The 13,772-nt window shown below is 40.0% G+C and overlaps 1 pseudogene across 1 annotated transcript; it reads right to left on the bottom strand.

Annotated features, from left to right (window-relative positions):
• Nucleotides 1-13,437, bottom strand: LOC125535212 (uncharacterized; annotated as a pseudogene). Its single transcript, XR_015615380.1, has 20 exons — nt 13,408-13,437; nt 12,774-12,827; nt 12,626-12,685; nt 12,408-12,461; nt 11,450-11,518; nt 11,254-11,316; nt 10,846-10,893; nt 9,566-10,767; nt 7,551-8,545; nt 7,126-7,461; nt 6,523-6,781; nt 5,982-6,204; nt 4,906-5,305; nt 3,642-3,791; nt 3,327-3,548; nt 3,024-3,245; nt 2,287-2,937; nt 1,704-1,964; nt 1,227-1,583; nt 1-521 (listed from the first exon to the last, which is right to left on the bottom strand). The product of XR_015615380.1 is annotated as an uncharacterized LOC125535212 (transcript).
• Nucleotides 13,438-13,772: the final 335 nt, after the last annotated feature.

The following is a 13,772-nucleotide window of genomic DNA, read 5'->3' as shown; positions in this document are numbered from 1 at the left end:
AGAGATTGTATGGCTTCGCTGGCTATTGGATGATCTTGGTGTCTTATGTCATACACCAACACCTCTTCTTTGTGACAACACTGCTGCTATTCAGATTGCTAATGATCCAGTCAAGCATGAGTTGACCAAACACATTGGTGTGGATGCCTTTTTCACTCGATCTCATTGTCAACAATCCACTGTCAAGCTACAATATGTCCCATCAGAGCTTCAAGTCGCAGATTTCTTCACCAAGGCACAAACTAGAGATCAGCATAGGTTTCACACTCTCAAACTTGGTGTATCAGATGCTCCTGACCCACCTTAAGTTTGAAGGGGGGTGTTAAGTATATATGTTGTGTTTGTCTTGTACAGGCCCAGGCCCATAGTCTAGAGTGAGGCCCAGGCCCATGTAACCTTGTATATATCTCTCTCCTCCTCAATACAGAAAACTGTTCAGTCATTCTCTCTTCCTCACGTTTTCTAACAGAATCCACAGTAGGGCGCGAGCTAACTGCTGAATCCATTTCAGGCCTCTGTCCCTAAAAGTATTGCAATGTCAATTGCCAAGGTTAATCAAACAAGTGTTCACTGAGTCTTATCAGAAAAATTGTGCATGGAATAGGAACCATACCACATAGTTAAACAATAATAACAAATAGCAGGTTTGGTCATTAAATGGGTAATCCTAATTCTAATTCTGACGTAAAAAGTTGTAGGTCATAGGAAAAAAATAACCAAAAGAAAACTAAGGGACAAAGTGGAAGCTGAGACTGAAACGGACTATAGCGTTGACATTTTAAGGGTAGAGTGACAACTAGTCAATCATGTACTAAGCTCCGCCTGGGTTTCTTACTCTCCCTTGTATTTTTGGGTCAAACTTTGTGACATACAACGTATTTTGTTTCTGTTAGTCAAATCTACGGTCAAAATTGGGCACAAAATACTAAGGGGGGAAATAAACCCGGACGGAGGTAGTACATGGGTACACGATGCGACAAAGTTTGCTGGACAACTAATTTAAAGTGACCTGTGTTTCACCCTGGATAAGTTATCTTGATGTCACTGTTTATTCAGTTCACCAAATATAATTAATCAATAATAAGGTTTGCTACAGCCATAGAAGTAAAAGATAAGTGAGATCCAAGGATAAGAGATCAAAAATGCAGATTGCTTGCACCAAAATATGTCAGCGTATTAGTGCATTAAGGTAAGTTAAAAAACATAACAAAATTAAGTCAACATACTTGTCGGGCATGGTTGCCAGCAGAAGATCCCATATCCCGTGCAAGACGTTGCAGGACACGAAGAAGCAGCACAATAAATGGATCAATGAAATTCTTTTGTACTTCTGCAAGTGCATTGAGGACGAACAGTGCAAAGCTTATTATAGAGTTAGCATTGCTAGCTTCGAGTGTTATCTGTGGAGTTGTCACAGCAGCAAGATGCTTCTGAATGAGATCTTGAACCCTTTGATACAACATTTTTATATCCTGCGGCGTCGTAGCTGCTTCAAGTGGAAAAGCGCTGAATACCATCTTTAGCAAGGAACAAAGGGACTTTCCAGCATCCAGCATTTTGTTATTGAAGCAAGGTTCCAGTATCTAAGCACAAGAGTTCACAGAACATATCAAAGATTAGAAACATCTGTGTAGACCCCCTCAAAAATAGGAATCTAAGGAAGACCTTGTCAAGAGAGGAGACATAATTCTGGAGTAACTTACTTGAGAAATATGATTGATGTTATTCCGAATGAAGAGGCGGGGTTGTTTTTCCAGGACTTTGTTCATAACATCAAGACCCTGTGCAAGCGCCGTTGCAGGGTCCTTTGACTGGGCGGGTGTCAGATTCCCAAGCAGCTTCTCGAGATAATTGAATTTAACATTGGCATTGGGCCAGACTTCCAAAGCTTGTGTCAGCAAATCAAGAGCTTGCTTGTACATTGAACTAGATTCTTTTTCCTTGGGTTCAATCACCAGTGACACCTATTCTCCAAATCAATGAATTTATATGAGTATCCACTACTTCAAACCAAATATAAAATGCGACGTGGACATGCTGATTGTTTAGGAGAGTGCTATATGACAAAAGAGCAATGAGCCAGCTAATCCACAGGTCCCCTTAAGGGGAGAAAGCACAGGTTATCAAGTTGTGATATACGCCGCAAGTATACAACACCACAAAACAAGAGGTATACCTTAGAAACATGCACGTATTTTGAAAGAAAAATATTAATTTAACGCACACAATCTACTGATGCAGTGTGTTATTTAAAACAAAAGGCGTAAAACTAAAAAAGATAATCACCCTTATAAGGAAAGTAATAATCATCTCTTCCATTGCAGCATTGGGTTTATATTCCTCATCCGGTTGCCCAGAAGATCCTGGTGTTTCAATATTAGGTATGGATGCCCCACCAGGTGACATCACAGGAAGAGGTTGTAAGCCTGGCTCAACCTTTACCCTCTTACTCAGATCATCAGCAAACATGGGAACATCTGAAGAGCGTTTTGGATCACCACCAATAACAGTAGGGCTAAGCATATCAACAATCTGATTCTGGCTCTCACTTTCCTGCACAACTTTCATTTCACTCTGCCTCTGTCTCTCCCACGCCACTACCAATCCAGCAAGTTCGATTGCAAGACGTCGGTTTTCAGCAGTTGTGTTGTATGGTAATCCAAGACGGCTAAGAGAGTTAACCATCTGGGGAACAAAATGTGCTCTGCAACTATAGAACAGTTCTGCATGGCGAACAATTAGCTGGAATATGTGAATCATGTTGGGAATAGAATGGCCTTCCTCCACAAGGATTTTCTTCATGTATCTGATCCATATTGGCATGCGAGTATCCCCAGGAGGGAGTCTTCTAGGCAGAGCAGGCATAAGGATATCAAGAGCTTGCTTCACTAGCAACTTATTTTCTGGTTGGCATGTCCATAATAGAGCAATAAAAACCTGGGCAATATAACAGGTCAGACTGGCTTGCTGGATAAGCTGGTAACAATGCACAGTTGTTACAGGAGAAATTTATGTTAACCTACCTGTAGAATTATCTTTTCAGGGGCTTGATATGCCTCTAAGAAATGGCACACGTTCACAAAGGCCCACTGTTTGCTGGAATTGTCTTCACGTTAAAGATGGTTCCAGCCAAACTTTATGAGTTCCTTTCGATGGTGAACAAGGTCATTCTGAAGATACTTCAGAAGTAATGTGGCAAGCTGACGGAGTTCTATTCTTAAAGGCTCGTCATATTCAGCACTGACCTAGACACATGAAAAAAAATCCCATTACCCTCATGAAGAGAAAAAGACCAGGCATGTATTAAGGAGTGGACTACAGTTCACCTCTTCCGGAGGATCAAGAAGCTTGTAAACAATAATTTTAACTATAGAAGGATCAACAACTTCCCAACTTTGTCCGTTTTGGAAAGAATGAGCTAGCATTGGAGGAATGAGTATCTGCATAGCAACAACCAAATGATCTTGCCCATACTGTTTTAGTTGGAATATGTTCAGAAAGTGAGTCAGAATAGTTTTCTTCAAATTTGGAGCATATCCTTCAGCAACCTAAATGCAACATGTAAATGTGTAAGAAATGGTAAGCACTCAGAAAATACAAGCGAACAACTTGCACGAATTAGAAACAAGAAATGGGGTTACCTCTATGACATAAAATTCCTTCAGAAAGCTATAATCTATTCGGCTTCGGTACAAGAATATTGATAGCATATCAAAGAGTGCACTAACTTCAGTACGATCGTGCCTTAAGTAATTCAGGAAGCATTTTATGAGCCGTTTGCTTTCCATCACCTGGTCAGAAAGCAAATATATTAAAAAAAACAAGATCTGGATAGAATGTGGAAATCTGCAATATGATAAGGGATCAAAGTAACTCACAATATTTACCACAGCATTAATAAGTTGCAAAAGAGTAAATTTTGTCTTGCAACAGGAACTCAAGTACCAAACTTCAATTATGAGCAAGTATGTGCATAGGAGTGAATAAGCACTCAGTGCAAGAGGAAGTATGTGCATCGGAGTGAATAAGCTCAGTGCGCAATTTTTTGGCTCTGGGGAGCATATGCTCCCTAATGAACAGTAAAATCAAAATAAATAGTAAATAAATTTCAAAAATTCTGAAATTTTTTGTAGATGTTCATATTAGTGTAGCAAGTGTGCTTGACAATTTTCATGCCATATGGGATAGCAGTGCTTCGTCAGTGAAAAAAACAAAAAAACGTGTAACATTTGGCGTTCAACTTGTTTTTTCTTTCACAGGTCAAAATGCATAAGTTTTTCCCCTAGAAATTTGCACATACCATTTGGGTGCGACAATGAACACATCTTTTTTTTTTCAAAAAAAAATGACATTTGTAAAATCCATTTTTGGCACGCAGGAGCATGTGCTCCCTAGAGCCAAAATGGATTTCCGCAGTGCAGCAGAGTATTCAGATAACGCAGAAACCAGAAAAAATATCCATGTGATAGTACTAATTGCTTAGGAAGTTAGGATTGTCAAACTGCGCCACTGGTAGGGTACTAAAGTAGCATTTCAGAAGGATCTGTGGAGCACAAAAATTGCCAGAAGTTTGAAGCGTTATTAAAACCTTTAGAGTCCGACAGATTTTTTTTTCCTTGTGCCATAAATTGATGTTGCAAAAAGAGAGGCCAAAACTGAAGTAACGAACATCTGAAAACAAAAAAAAATCGAAAAAAGAGTCCAACTTGATAGCCAAATATGATCTGATACACAGAAAGATGACACAAGCAAAGCAAAGAATGCAGGAAATGAAATATAAGTAATGCACAAAACAGAAAATTAAGAAATGTTAAAACAGGAAAGGCAGCGGTCAAAATATCAAAGATGTTGTACATGACCAGTGTATAAAGGCATCAGGAGTAAGTGGAAAGAGAAAACACCTACCTGGGGTAAACTTAATTCCTGCTCATTCTGCAGGCGAGCAATTCTTGCAGGTGATTTCCAAGCAAGCAACAATGTGTCGAAGACATCCCTGTTGTCACGGAGCCACTCGGGCATCAATTTCACAAGGGTCAAGATAAGTTCTAATCCATTGAAATAACTATCTGAACCAATAACCATGTTTGATGAAGATTGGACAGTAAAACTATTGGTTGTGGCTCCAGCTCCTTCATCCTTTACCGAGGACAACAACTGATTACCAGGTCCCAAAGATGGTAGTTGAGCAGCACCTGCTTCAGTCTGAGAGTTAAACTGTGAAAAGGCACTAGCAAGTATCTTTTGAGGTGACTTCGCAAGTTCATCCCGTAATTCCCCAGTATCAGAGCAGATTATGTACATAAACCTGTATTTTCAAAAAGGAAGAATTAATCAATTTTTGGACGTGATAAATATAATTACCCCTATGTTAATCATAGGAGCAAGAGGTGCATTTCAAAGATGATAAAGCCACAGGACCAAAGGCTGTTCACATATGTATATCTCCCAATATAACTTTGAAGGGGAAAATAAGATGTCAGCAGATAACGACAATCTAATGGAAGAATGATTCTGGGGATGCTATTTTTTACCAACCTATTATTTCAATCACCTGGTCGGTGTCTAATTTCAGAGATATGTTGCAAAAAATGTGCATTGCACTTGCAGAATGCCTAAAGTAATTCCCTCTGCATTATGAAGGTACAGTGGTAAAGTACAGTTTTGAAAACACATGTAAAAATGAATCCATAATAACCCAAAAAATCGCTTCTGGATTAAGCCAGCTAAAAGTCTTTTAAGTTAATTATAATCTACCCAAGTTTGGTAGAGTAGTACTCCCTCCGTCCCATAATGTAAGACGGAAGACGCTTTTTGACTCTAGTGTAGTGTCAAAAAACATCTTATATTATGGGACGGAGGGAGTAGCATATAACCACAAACTGCATGCAGTACTAAACTGTGCTTTTGAAGCTTCCCATTATTGCACAAAGTAGTACTATTCATACATCATCGATAAACGCATGATCTGGTAAAGTGTCTACCTTCTGAAATACTTCTGATGACTTAACCAAGCAAGAAAATAGTCCACAGCCTCCACAGCATAGCGGTTCAAAAACTTGGAGAGTGGAGCACGGTAAGGGCTGTTGATTTCACTATAAAATTGGTCTTCAGGAAGTGCACTCTCCAAATCTATTACCAAGGTGACAAGGTCATCCAAGAACTTGCTCGCCGCCGCGGGGAGAAGGTGAAAAAGCTCAATCATAGCTGCCCAAGCAAAGAAAAAACATTACGTAAGACCATATACAACTACCAAGCAAAAGAAAGTTAGAAATGAGGATAACATGATTTTGCCAGACAATACAAGGATGGCTTCACATTGGATCACTATTTTTAAATGAATCATATATTTCCCAATGAAGATTATAATCATCTATATCTAAGTAGGTTCATGTAAAATATGTCACAACTAACAAAGTTAGTGAAGTCTTGGTTTATAAATGTAGAGTGGCATGTAATCCCTTCCCACACACAATATCCTATTTGAGAGAAATAGAATACATGATGAATAGCAAAATATGTCACCTGCAGCTATTTTTGGTTCATCTCCAGTTTTCCAAGATTTTTGACTCTGGGCAAGCTTCTCTGGCTCCAGCCATTTTTTCAAGTGATCCAATAACTTTGCACCCAAAGTTACATTGAACCAATTTGACAGTAATTCAAGCAGACGGGCCAATCCTTGGAGTAACGGCATGGTGAGACTCCTTGTCTGTGCTAAGTTAACTAAGATGGGCCTTAAGCTACTCTGTAAAAGATCTTTTGGCATCCTCTGTTGCTGAACAACCTGTAAATGCAATTACAAGTGAGAACATAACACATGGAAAAGCTGCTGCCTTGTGACCATGAGGTCACGGGTTCAAGTCCTGGAAACAGCCTCTTACAGAAATGTAGGGAAAGGCTGCGTACAATAGACCCAAAGTGGTCGGACCCTTCCCCAGACCCTGCACAAGCGGGAGCTACATGCACTGGGGCTGCCCTTTTAACATAACACATGGAAAACATTTTTTTATGTTGAAATAGTTATTAGTAAAGCAGAGATTAACAAACAAAAGGGTAACAATTAGCAAATATTCTAATTTCCATCGCAAAGTGTCAATATAACAAAACATAAGTGCAGATAAACATTACCTGACGAAGTCCCTCCTTGGCAACATTGACAATTTCTGTTGTCCTACATGTCAGAGACTTGAAAAACATTGAGATAATCTTTGCCCGCAATTCACTGTGAATTGGAGCTTTCAGATCTCCCCAAGCCATCGCAGTACAGAGCAGTTCAATGCATGCAGTTCTTAGTTTATTCCATGTCATGACTATTTTGGCATTCATCAGCTTGGTGACCCATACTGTTTCATCAGCCTCCGCAATTTGCAGTGCTTCTTGCAAAAAATTGACGAGCTCAGATGACAACTTCAGAAGAGGTGGTCTTAGTGCTAGACAGAAGTTCAGGGCTGTAACAGTACCCACCTGTGACAAAAAGAAAAGAAAAGAAATCTATCAACTGATATTGTCAAAGTTTAGTCTGGGTGAGTAAAAGGTTAGGAATCCAAGGAAACCTGTTGCTCAACGTTCTTTGAACGCAGAGGTCGTGAAATCAGAGGCTGAAGCAATGGTAGATACAAAGGCTCAAGCAATTCAGAGACTTCACTGCCAGTCCTACTTGCAAGCAGTGATAAGCATGCCTGCACATTCTTTCTCACAACAATTGAAGCATTGGGGTTAAACAGCTCGAAAGCAAGAAACTCAACAACTCCCTGGAAACTTTGTCTGCGGGGTTCACTGTTTGCTTCATCTGCGTTGTTTACTACCCGTAACACTTGTGTTAGGACATGGTTTGTCTCCTCCTGCTCTTTGTTTGCATGCACTGGAAGCCTCTTAAGAACATATATAAGTCCACGCACAACTCTGACCTGAAAGATACATAGGGTTTCCACAGACACTTTACCAACCAATGCTTCAAGGCCTATTATACACCACCCATCTGAGCTTGCCACGTGCTACCATAACAACAGTGCAATAAACGGGGCAATAGTTCCTCAAACACGGCAACCCGCACACTCGGGGGAGGAGAATATACTGGATTCAAAGATGGACTAGAAACGAGCATAGGAGCGCTTGGGCCTCCTCTTAGCACACCAGTGTGTTTCATCCGTGCGAGAAAGATTAGTGTCTCAGCAAAATTATTCAAAGCAGATAGAGCAGCTTTTGCATGTTGACGGTTTTCACTAGATAGAACTTCAACTAATGCATCCAAAAATATTAAAGGGTCCAACTCCCGGAGATTAGATGATGTGGTGCTTCTTGGTCTAGACCCCATGGTGATGCTAGATGACAGGGACGAACCAATAGGCTGCCCAAATCCAGATTGATTGGAGGATGACGAATCAACATGGAAAAGTATAGCAAAATGCCGGCATATATCAACAACAAAGTCATCCTTCTCATCTTGAAGACTGGTATCAGCTTTAGCGGCGATGATAGCTACAAGCAAAACCTTGAAAACAGATTTTTCTGCCAATAATTGTGTCTTTGTCTTGACACCTAAATCTCCCTAAATACAGATAAAATAAAGGGAAGCATCAGTACGAAACAATAAGATTGCTAGAACACAGGCCAAGAAAAAAACTATGGTTCCAAGTCCAGAATCAATTACCACTAATCTATGAAATCATTTTGCTTTGGACATGGATCACTAAAACTTAAGGGCTAACTGATCAACAGATCTGCAAATAAGAATCTAAAAGATCTATATGCATAGAATTGCAAGTGTGACGACACCTGATTAAACACCTAGTTGCAGTTAGCTACAATCAGAAGTGCAGATATTGCATGCAACCCAAAAATCACGTGTGCCAACTTGGCAATGATAAAGGCCCAGTATAATCCAAAGACTGAAGATGGTTAGTTTAGTAGAAATTACTAATTCAAAATGATAATTATTAATAGTGGCTTTTAGTTTAGTAGTCCCTCCTTCCCATATTAATTGTCGCTCAAACGGATGTATCTAGCATTGAAATACGTCTAGATACAACCATTTGAGGGACAATTAATATGGGATGGAGGGAGTAGTACCACATTGGCTTTCATTTACAAAGAGGTTACCAGGTAAATAAAAGCCAACTGTTAGTTCCACAAACAAACAATCATCTGCAAAGATATATCAAGTAACTCCAAATGAACACCAAGTCAAAATAAACCTGACTATACATTTTAGCAACTTTGGTAACAGGTAACCATGTGGAATGTAGAAATAAGGATATCATATTCCATAAGAGAAAAAAGATCTGATTAAACAACACTTCAACCCATTCTCTTTAACTTGTGCTCGATACTGATCCAGTCCTTAATATAATGAATTGAGGGTATCATTTATGACACGTGTCACAACAATATTGGCATATGGTAGATCCAAATACTTGTGTGCATCTTAGGGTCAGAATTTTAAGATGTAGACTCATGCATTCTAAAGGACATCAAAAGGAGAAAGGGGGGAGTACATAATAATATTTAATGCTAGTGCTCAATAGTATACACAGGATGTCTTGAGGGGAGTCTTAAATAGTATACCAACCTTCATATCTGAAGCATCGTTGCGACGCCTTGAGGGATCTAATGAAGAAATGAGCAGATGCCCAAGAACGCCAGAGCTCACACCCTCCGCAGGTACATTTTCCCTCAAATTTAACAAAGAGCCTGTTTCCTGTAGAAAGCTTCCATACCATTACCTTGCATAACAGCACCAACAGCAAAATGTATGCATCTGTCCAGAGGAACTAAAAATGGTGTTGCAGGCTCAAAAGTCAGAACTAAACGAAGTCCATGTTCCGGATTTTCTTTGCATTCAAGTGCTAGGGGCTCCTTCAGAATTCGCCTGTTTCGACCACCTAGCTTACCTAAAAGTTCCAAGGACTTTGTACCCCATTTGTAGGGAAGGGGCCTTAAGTGAGACCATAAAGCAAGAATGACCTCAGACATTAAACTGGCCATGCTAGGTTCCAGAAAATCAGGATTTAGGCTATCAATCCAAAATTCAAGCGTACAAAGAGCTAAGCTCACAAGATCATCATTCCCTTTCAGAGAAAGAACAAGAGGTTTCATCAAACGAGGAATGTGAGGTAGCAACGAACTCAAACGGGCAGGTAATATCAGGCAAAGCTCCAGAATCAAGTCCCGCATATCTGCAGTTGTTGGCCCGTCAAGCATCGAGAGTAACAAATTGAGGCAAGGTTGAAGAGATGGAATAAGATCACGCATCAACGAATCAAATTTAGCACTGTTCAATGCACGGAACATGCTACGGAGAAGGTGCATGTAACCAAGAGGTTTCTCAACTTCAGTGGCACTCTTCATGCAAACTTCCATTATTACTGGCACATGTGGCTGAAGAGTGCGTTCGCAGCTTTCTGGAGCCTTTGCGGCAGCAATAAACAAGAAGCGGAAGAGTTGCAAGACAAGCTTTGCTGCAGGTGAATCTGGTTGTTTCAGAGCATCAAGCTTCGAGCTAACAAGGAAATTAGTCAATACATCTGTGAAGGGCCGAAGAACCTTTGGAGCTTGCAGAAGGGAAGAAAATATGTGTAAAAGCTGGTTGTTGGTTATCATGCAATCAAAGAGGTCCGGCATGCAGAAGGAAAACATATCCATGATATCACGAGCTTCCATTATAGCTAGCATTTGTGAAAAACATTGCAGTATGTCCCTCTCCTCATCTTTCTCCTTAAATAGAGCTAAACAGTGAACACCAGATTTTAGAACACCTGAAGTCTTCCGCACCTAGAATAGATGGTCAAGATTTATTACAAAAACTCGAATCAAACCAAGAGGAGAAAAGGCTCGGACAGAGTGATGTACCTCATCCTCCCGCAGTCCCCTGAAGGGTTGAACAGAGAAATTAGCAGATTACTGATTCTGTTGCTGCACAACACATGATAGGATATAAGAACTCAAGGACTAGAGCACAAAGAAAGTGACAAGCGGACAAATTTACTACTCCCTCCGTCCCAAAATGTAAGACCATTTTTGACACTTCTTACATTTTGGGACGGAGGGAGTATTTAGCAATTCAGAGAGTCCATAATACCTGTGGGTGTGGCCAATGAGCATGGGTTATACTCCAAATTATTGTCTTCATTCCTGGTGTGTTCAATATGAAAATTCATAGTTCAGACGTGTAGCCACAAGATGCATGTCATCGCTTAAAAACTTTGAATGGTGTGAATACTGTATATCAAAATGCATACCCATTACGAGTGTCCTTACCAGACTTTTGTAATCATTAACCTCCTTCGTATATTCCAAGGGTGGTTGCAAATTCAACACAGTCTGCAATAGATGTCAAAATGGTTTAATAAACAACAACAAAAAAGCAGCAGCTCTATCAGATTTAGGCATGGATCCCTAATTATGTTTAATGGTGCTTGGTTTATCAGATTCAGCTGCATCACATAAAACACACCTGCAATGGGACTTCGAGCTTCATTCTCAAATTTGGACGTTCCTTCCCTTCCTCAACTTCTTCAAGCAACTACAGAGAACAAGAGAAAGGTAACATAATATAAAACACTAAATGGAAATGACGCAGTAATAATGGGTGCTTGAAAGCCAATTTATGTACTATGCTCAAAAGTAGATCATGAGATACGCATATTAGTAAGCACAACATGAATCTACCATTACATTTTCAGTTCTCATGTATAAAGAAGCTGAAATTGAAGTAAATGATAGCTACCTTTCATTGTTGTTCATAATAGAAATCTTAAGAACTGATATGTTCTGTTGCAGGACAAGATGGAAATATGTAAAACATGTAGATACAAAAGAGACAGGGCACCCAGCCAATCACACAAAGCTACATGACACTTAAAAGGAACCTTATCTTCTTAGCCAGAGTGAGCAGAGCCCTTAGGTCAACCCTACAGTTGATGATTGGGCCTTAACAATTAGGAGTACTAACAACATTATTCCCCATGCTTTTCCTACCTCATCACCTGCTTTTGTGGATATTTAACAGGGAAAGTAAAGCATGCCGCCAAACAGAAACTTATCATGTGGATAGGCAATGACGGCAGGGAGAATATATCATGCCGGTAACTAGCAGGGGAAGGCATAAGGATAGTTGGGGGAGATCTTATGATAGCTACTTTACTGCAACACACCAAGGCCTGCACTTTGGCCTTGGAAATTCCGAATGGATAGTAGATTTCTGCTAGAATAAGACTGAAACACTGATAATATGAATCTTCTGTTGTGTATATAGTTGTATACTTATACAACCGCCGTCCCATATTTCAGTGCTAGATACATTCGTTTGAGCGACAGTTGATATGGGATGGAACAAAAATTGCATACCAAAAAATTAGAGGGACCAAGACTACCAACGCAATCCTACACACATTTGCATTAGAAATTCACACAGCTAACTCGTACTCCATTCCATACAGACCCTGCAGGGATTCAGCCGAGCAGAACTGCCACATTGTTTTGGAACATAGAAGCATTAGAAAATATTGCCTATGTTTTATAGCTGTGTACCGTACTTCTGCAGTTTGAATTATTGCAATATCTAACCAATGTGGCCATGTGTGTATAATGTGCCAATGGATTGAAGAAAGATTCTGAAGTTTCCATATACCTGAGGAATCGTGCGCTTCAGTGTCCTAAATTTCCCAACAAATACATCCAATATGCGCCCCTGGTAATTGGCCAATCAGGAGTATTTGTTAGAGAAAAAGTAATCTTTCATGTGTACATTATGAACAAACAATTCTTACCAACAATACTCGTGCTACATCCATGCTTTGCTGGTCAACACCTTTTTCATATATGGGCTCAACCTAGAGTGGTACCAGAAAAATTAGCGGTTTACAAACGCTATTTTCACTAAAACTACTGTTTAGCTTTATGGTTATGCATGAATATTGAATTACAGAAGGAAAAACTCAACAACAAAAGTAATGTACAAATCACTAGAATTATCTCGGCACTCTGGAAAATCACGGCGACCCCAGGGCACCAGGACAACTAAGTGTATAGGGTCATCTTCGGCGAGAGTTAGACAGTGCAAATACAAACAATAAATGATACCAAGTACTTTATTTAATAAATATACCATTTTGGTAGGAAGTTAGGAGACATAGCATCCAAGGTTACCTAATGTAAAACGTAAGGTACATAATATAGGATAAGCATATTTGGAGAAGAGAAGAGAAAAGAAAAAGGAATGGGAAAAGCAATAACACAAAAATGTAGCAGGAGTGATTGCTTGGACCATCTGGCGATGTTAGGGATAGCTCTTGATTTTTTACGTATGCATTTTCCCTCCCAGCAGGTCACCGCCGCAGAACACAGAACCATAGGTAGAGAGGAGACTCGATGATAGAGATGATCGTTGGCAGGCAACCATCGTATCCTGACATCATCATCATCATAGGCCAGCAAAGCCATGATCGAGATCGAGATCGAGCTCAAGTTAAAGGTCTATGTTCAAGGATTTTTTTTAAAGATCTGCTATCGTGGAACGGATGTGACGGTGGCAGTGACTTCACTCGCTTCCTCCCCTATCCCCCTCTTATCCCCTCCTTTCCACTCCTTCCAAACACCCACCTAAGTCCAGCTGGCCTGATTAAGCCCACTGACGCCTGCCTCCAGCAGCCAATATGGATTTGAAATCCTTGGTAAATGCCATTTTTTGTACTAAAGAAAGGAAGAATAGTAAGCATACCAGATTAAGCATTAGGCGGGCAGACGTCGTATGAATTACGAGAGTTAACGAAGAATCA

This window comes from Triticum urartu, chromosome 2A, assembly GCF_056163025.1.
Source record: "Triticum urartu cultivar PI428250 chromosome 2A, HENAU_Tu73, whole genome shotgun sequence".
In the NCBI taxonomy this organism is placed as follows: domain Eukaryota; kingdom Viridiplantae; phylum Streptophyta; class Magnoliopsida; order Poales; family Poaceae; genus Triticum; species Triticum urartu.
This window is presented reverse-complemented; position numbering and strand designations above follow the sequence as displayed.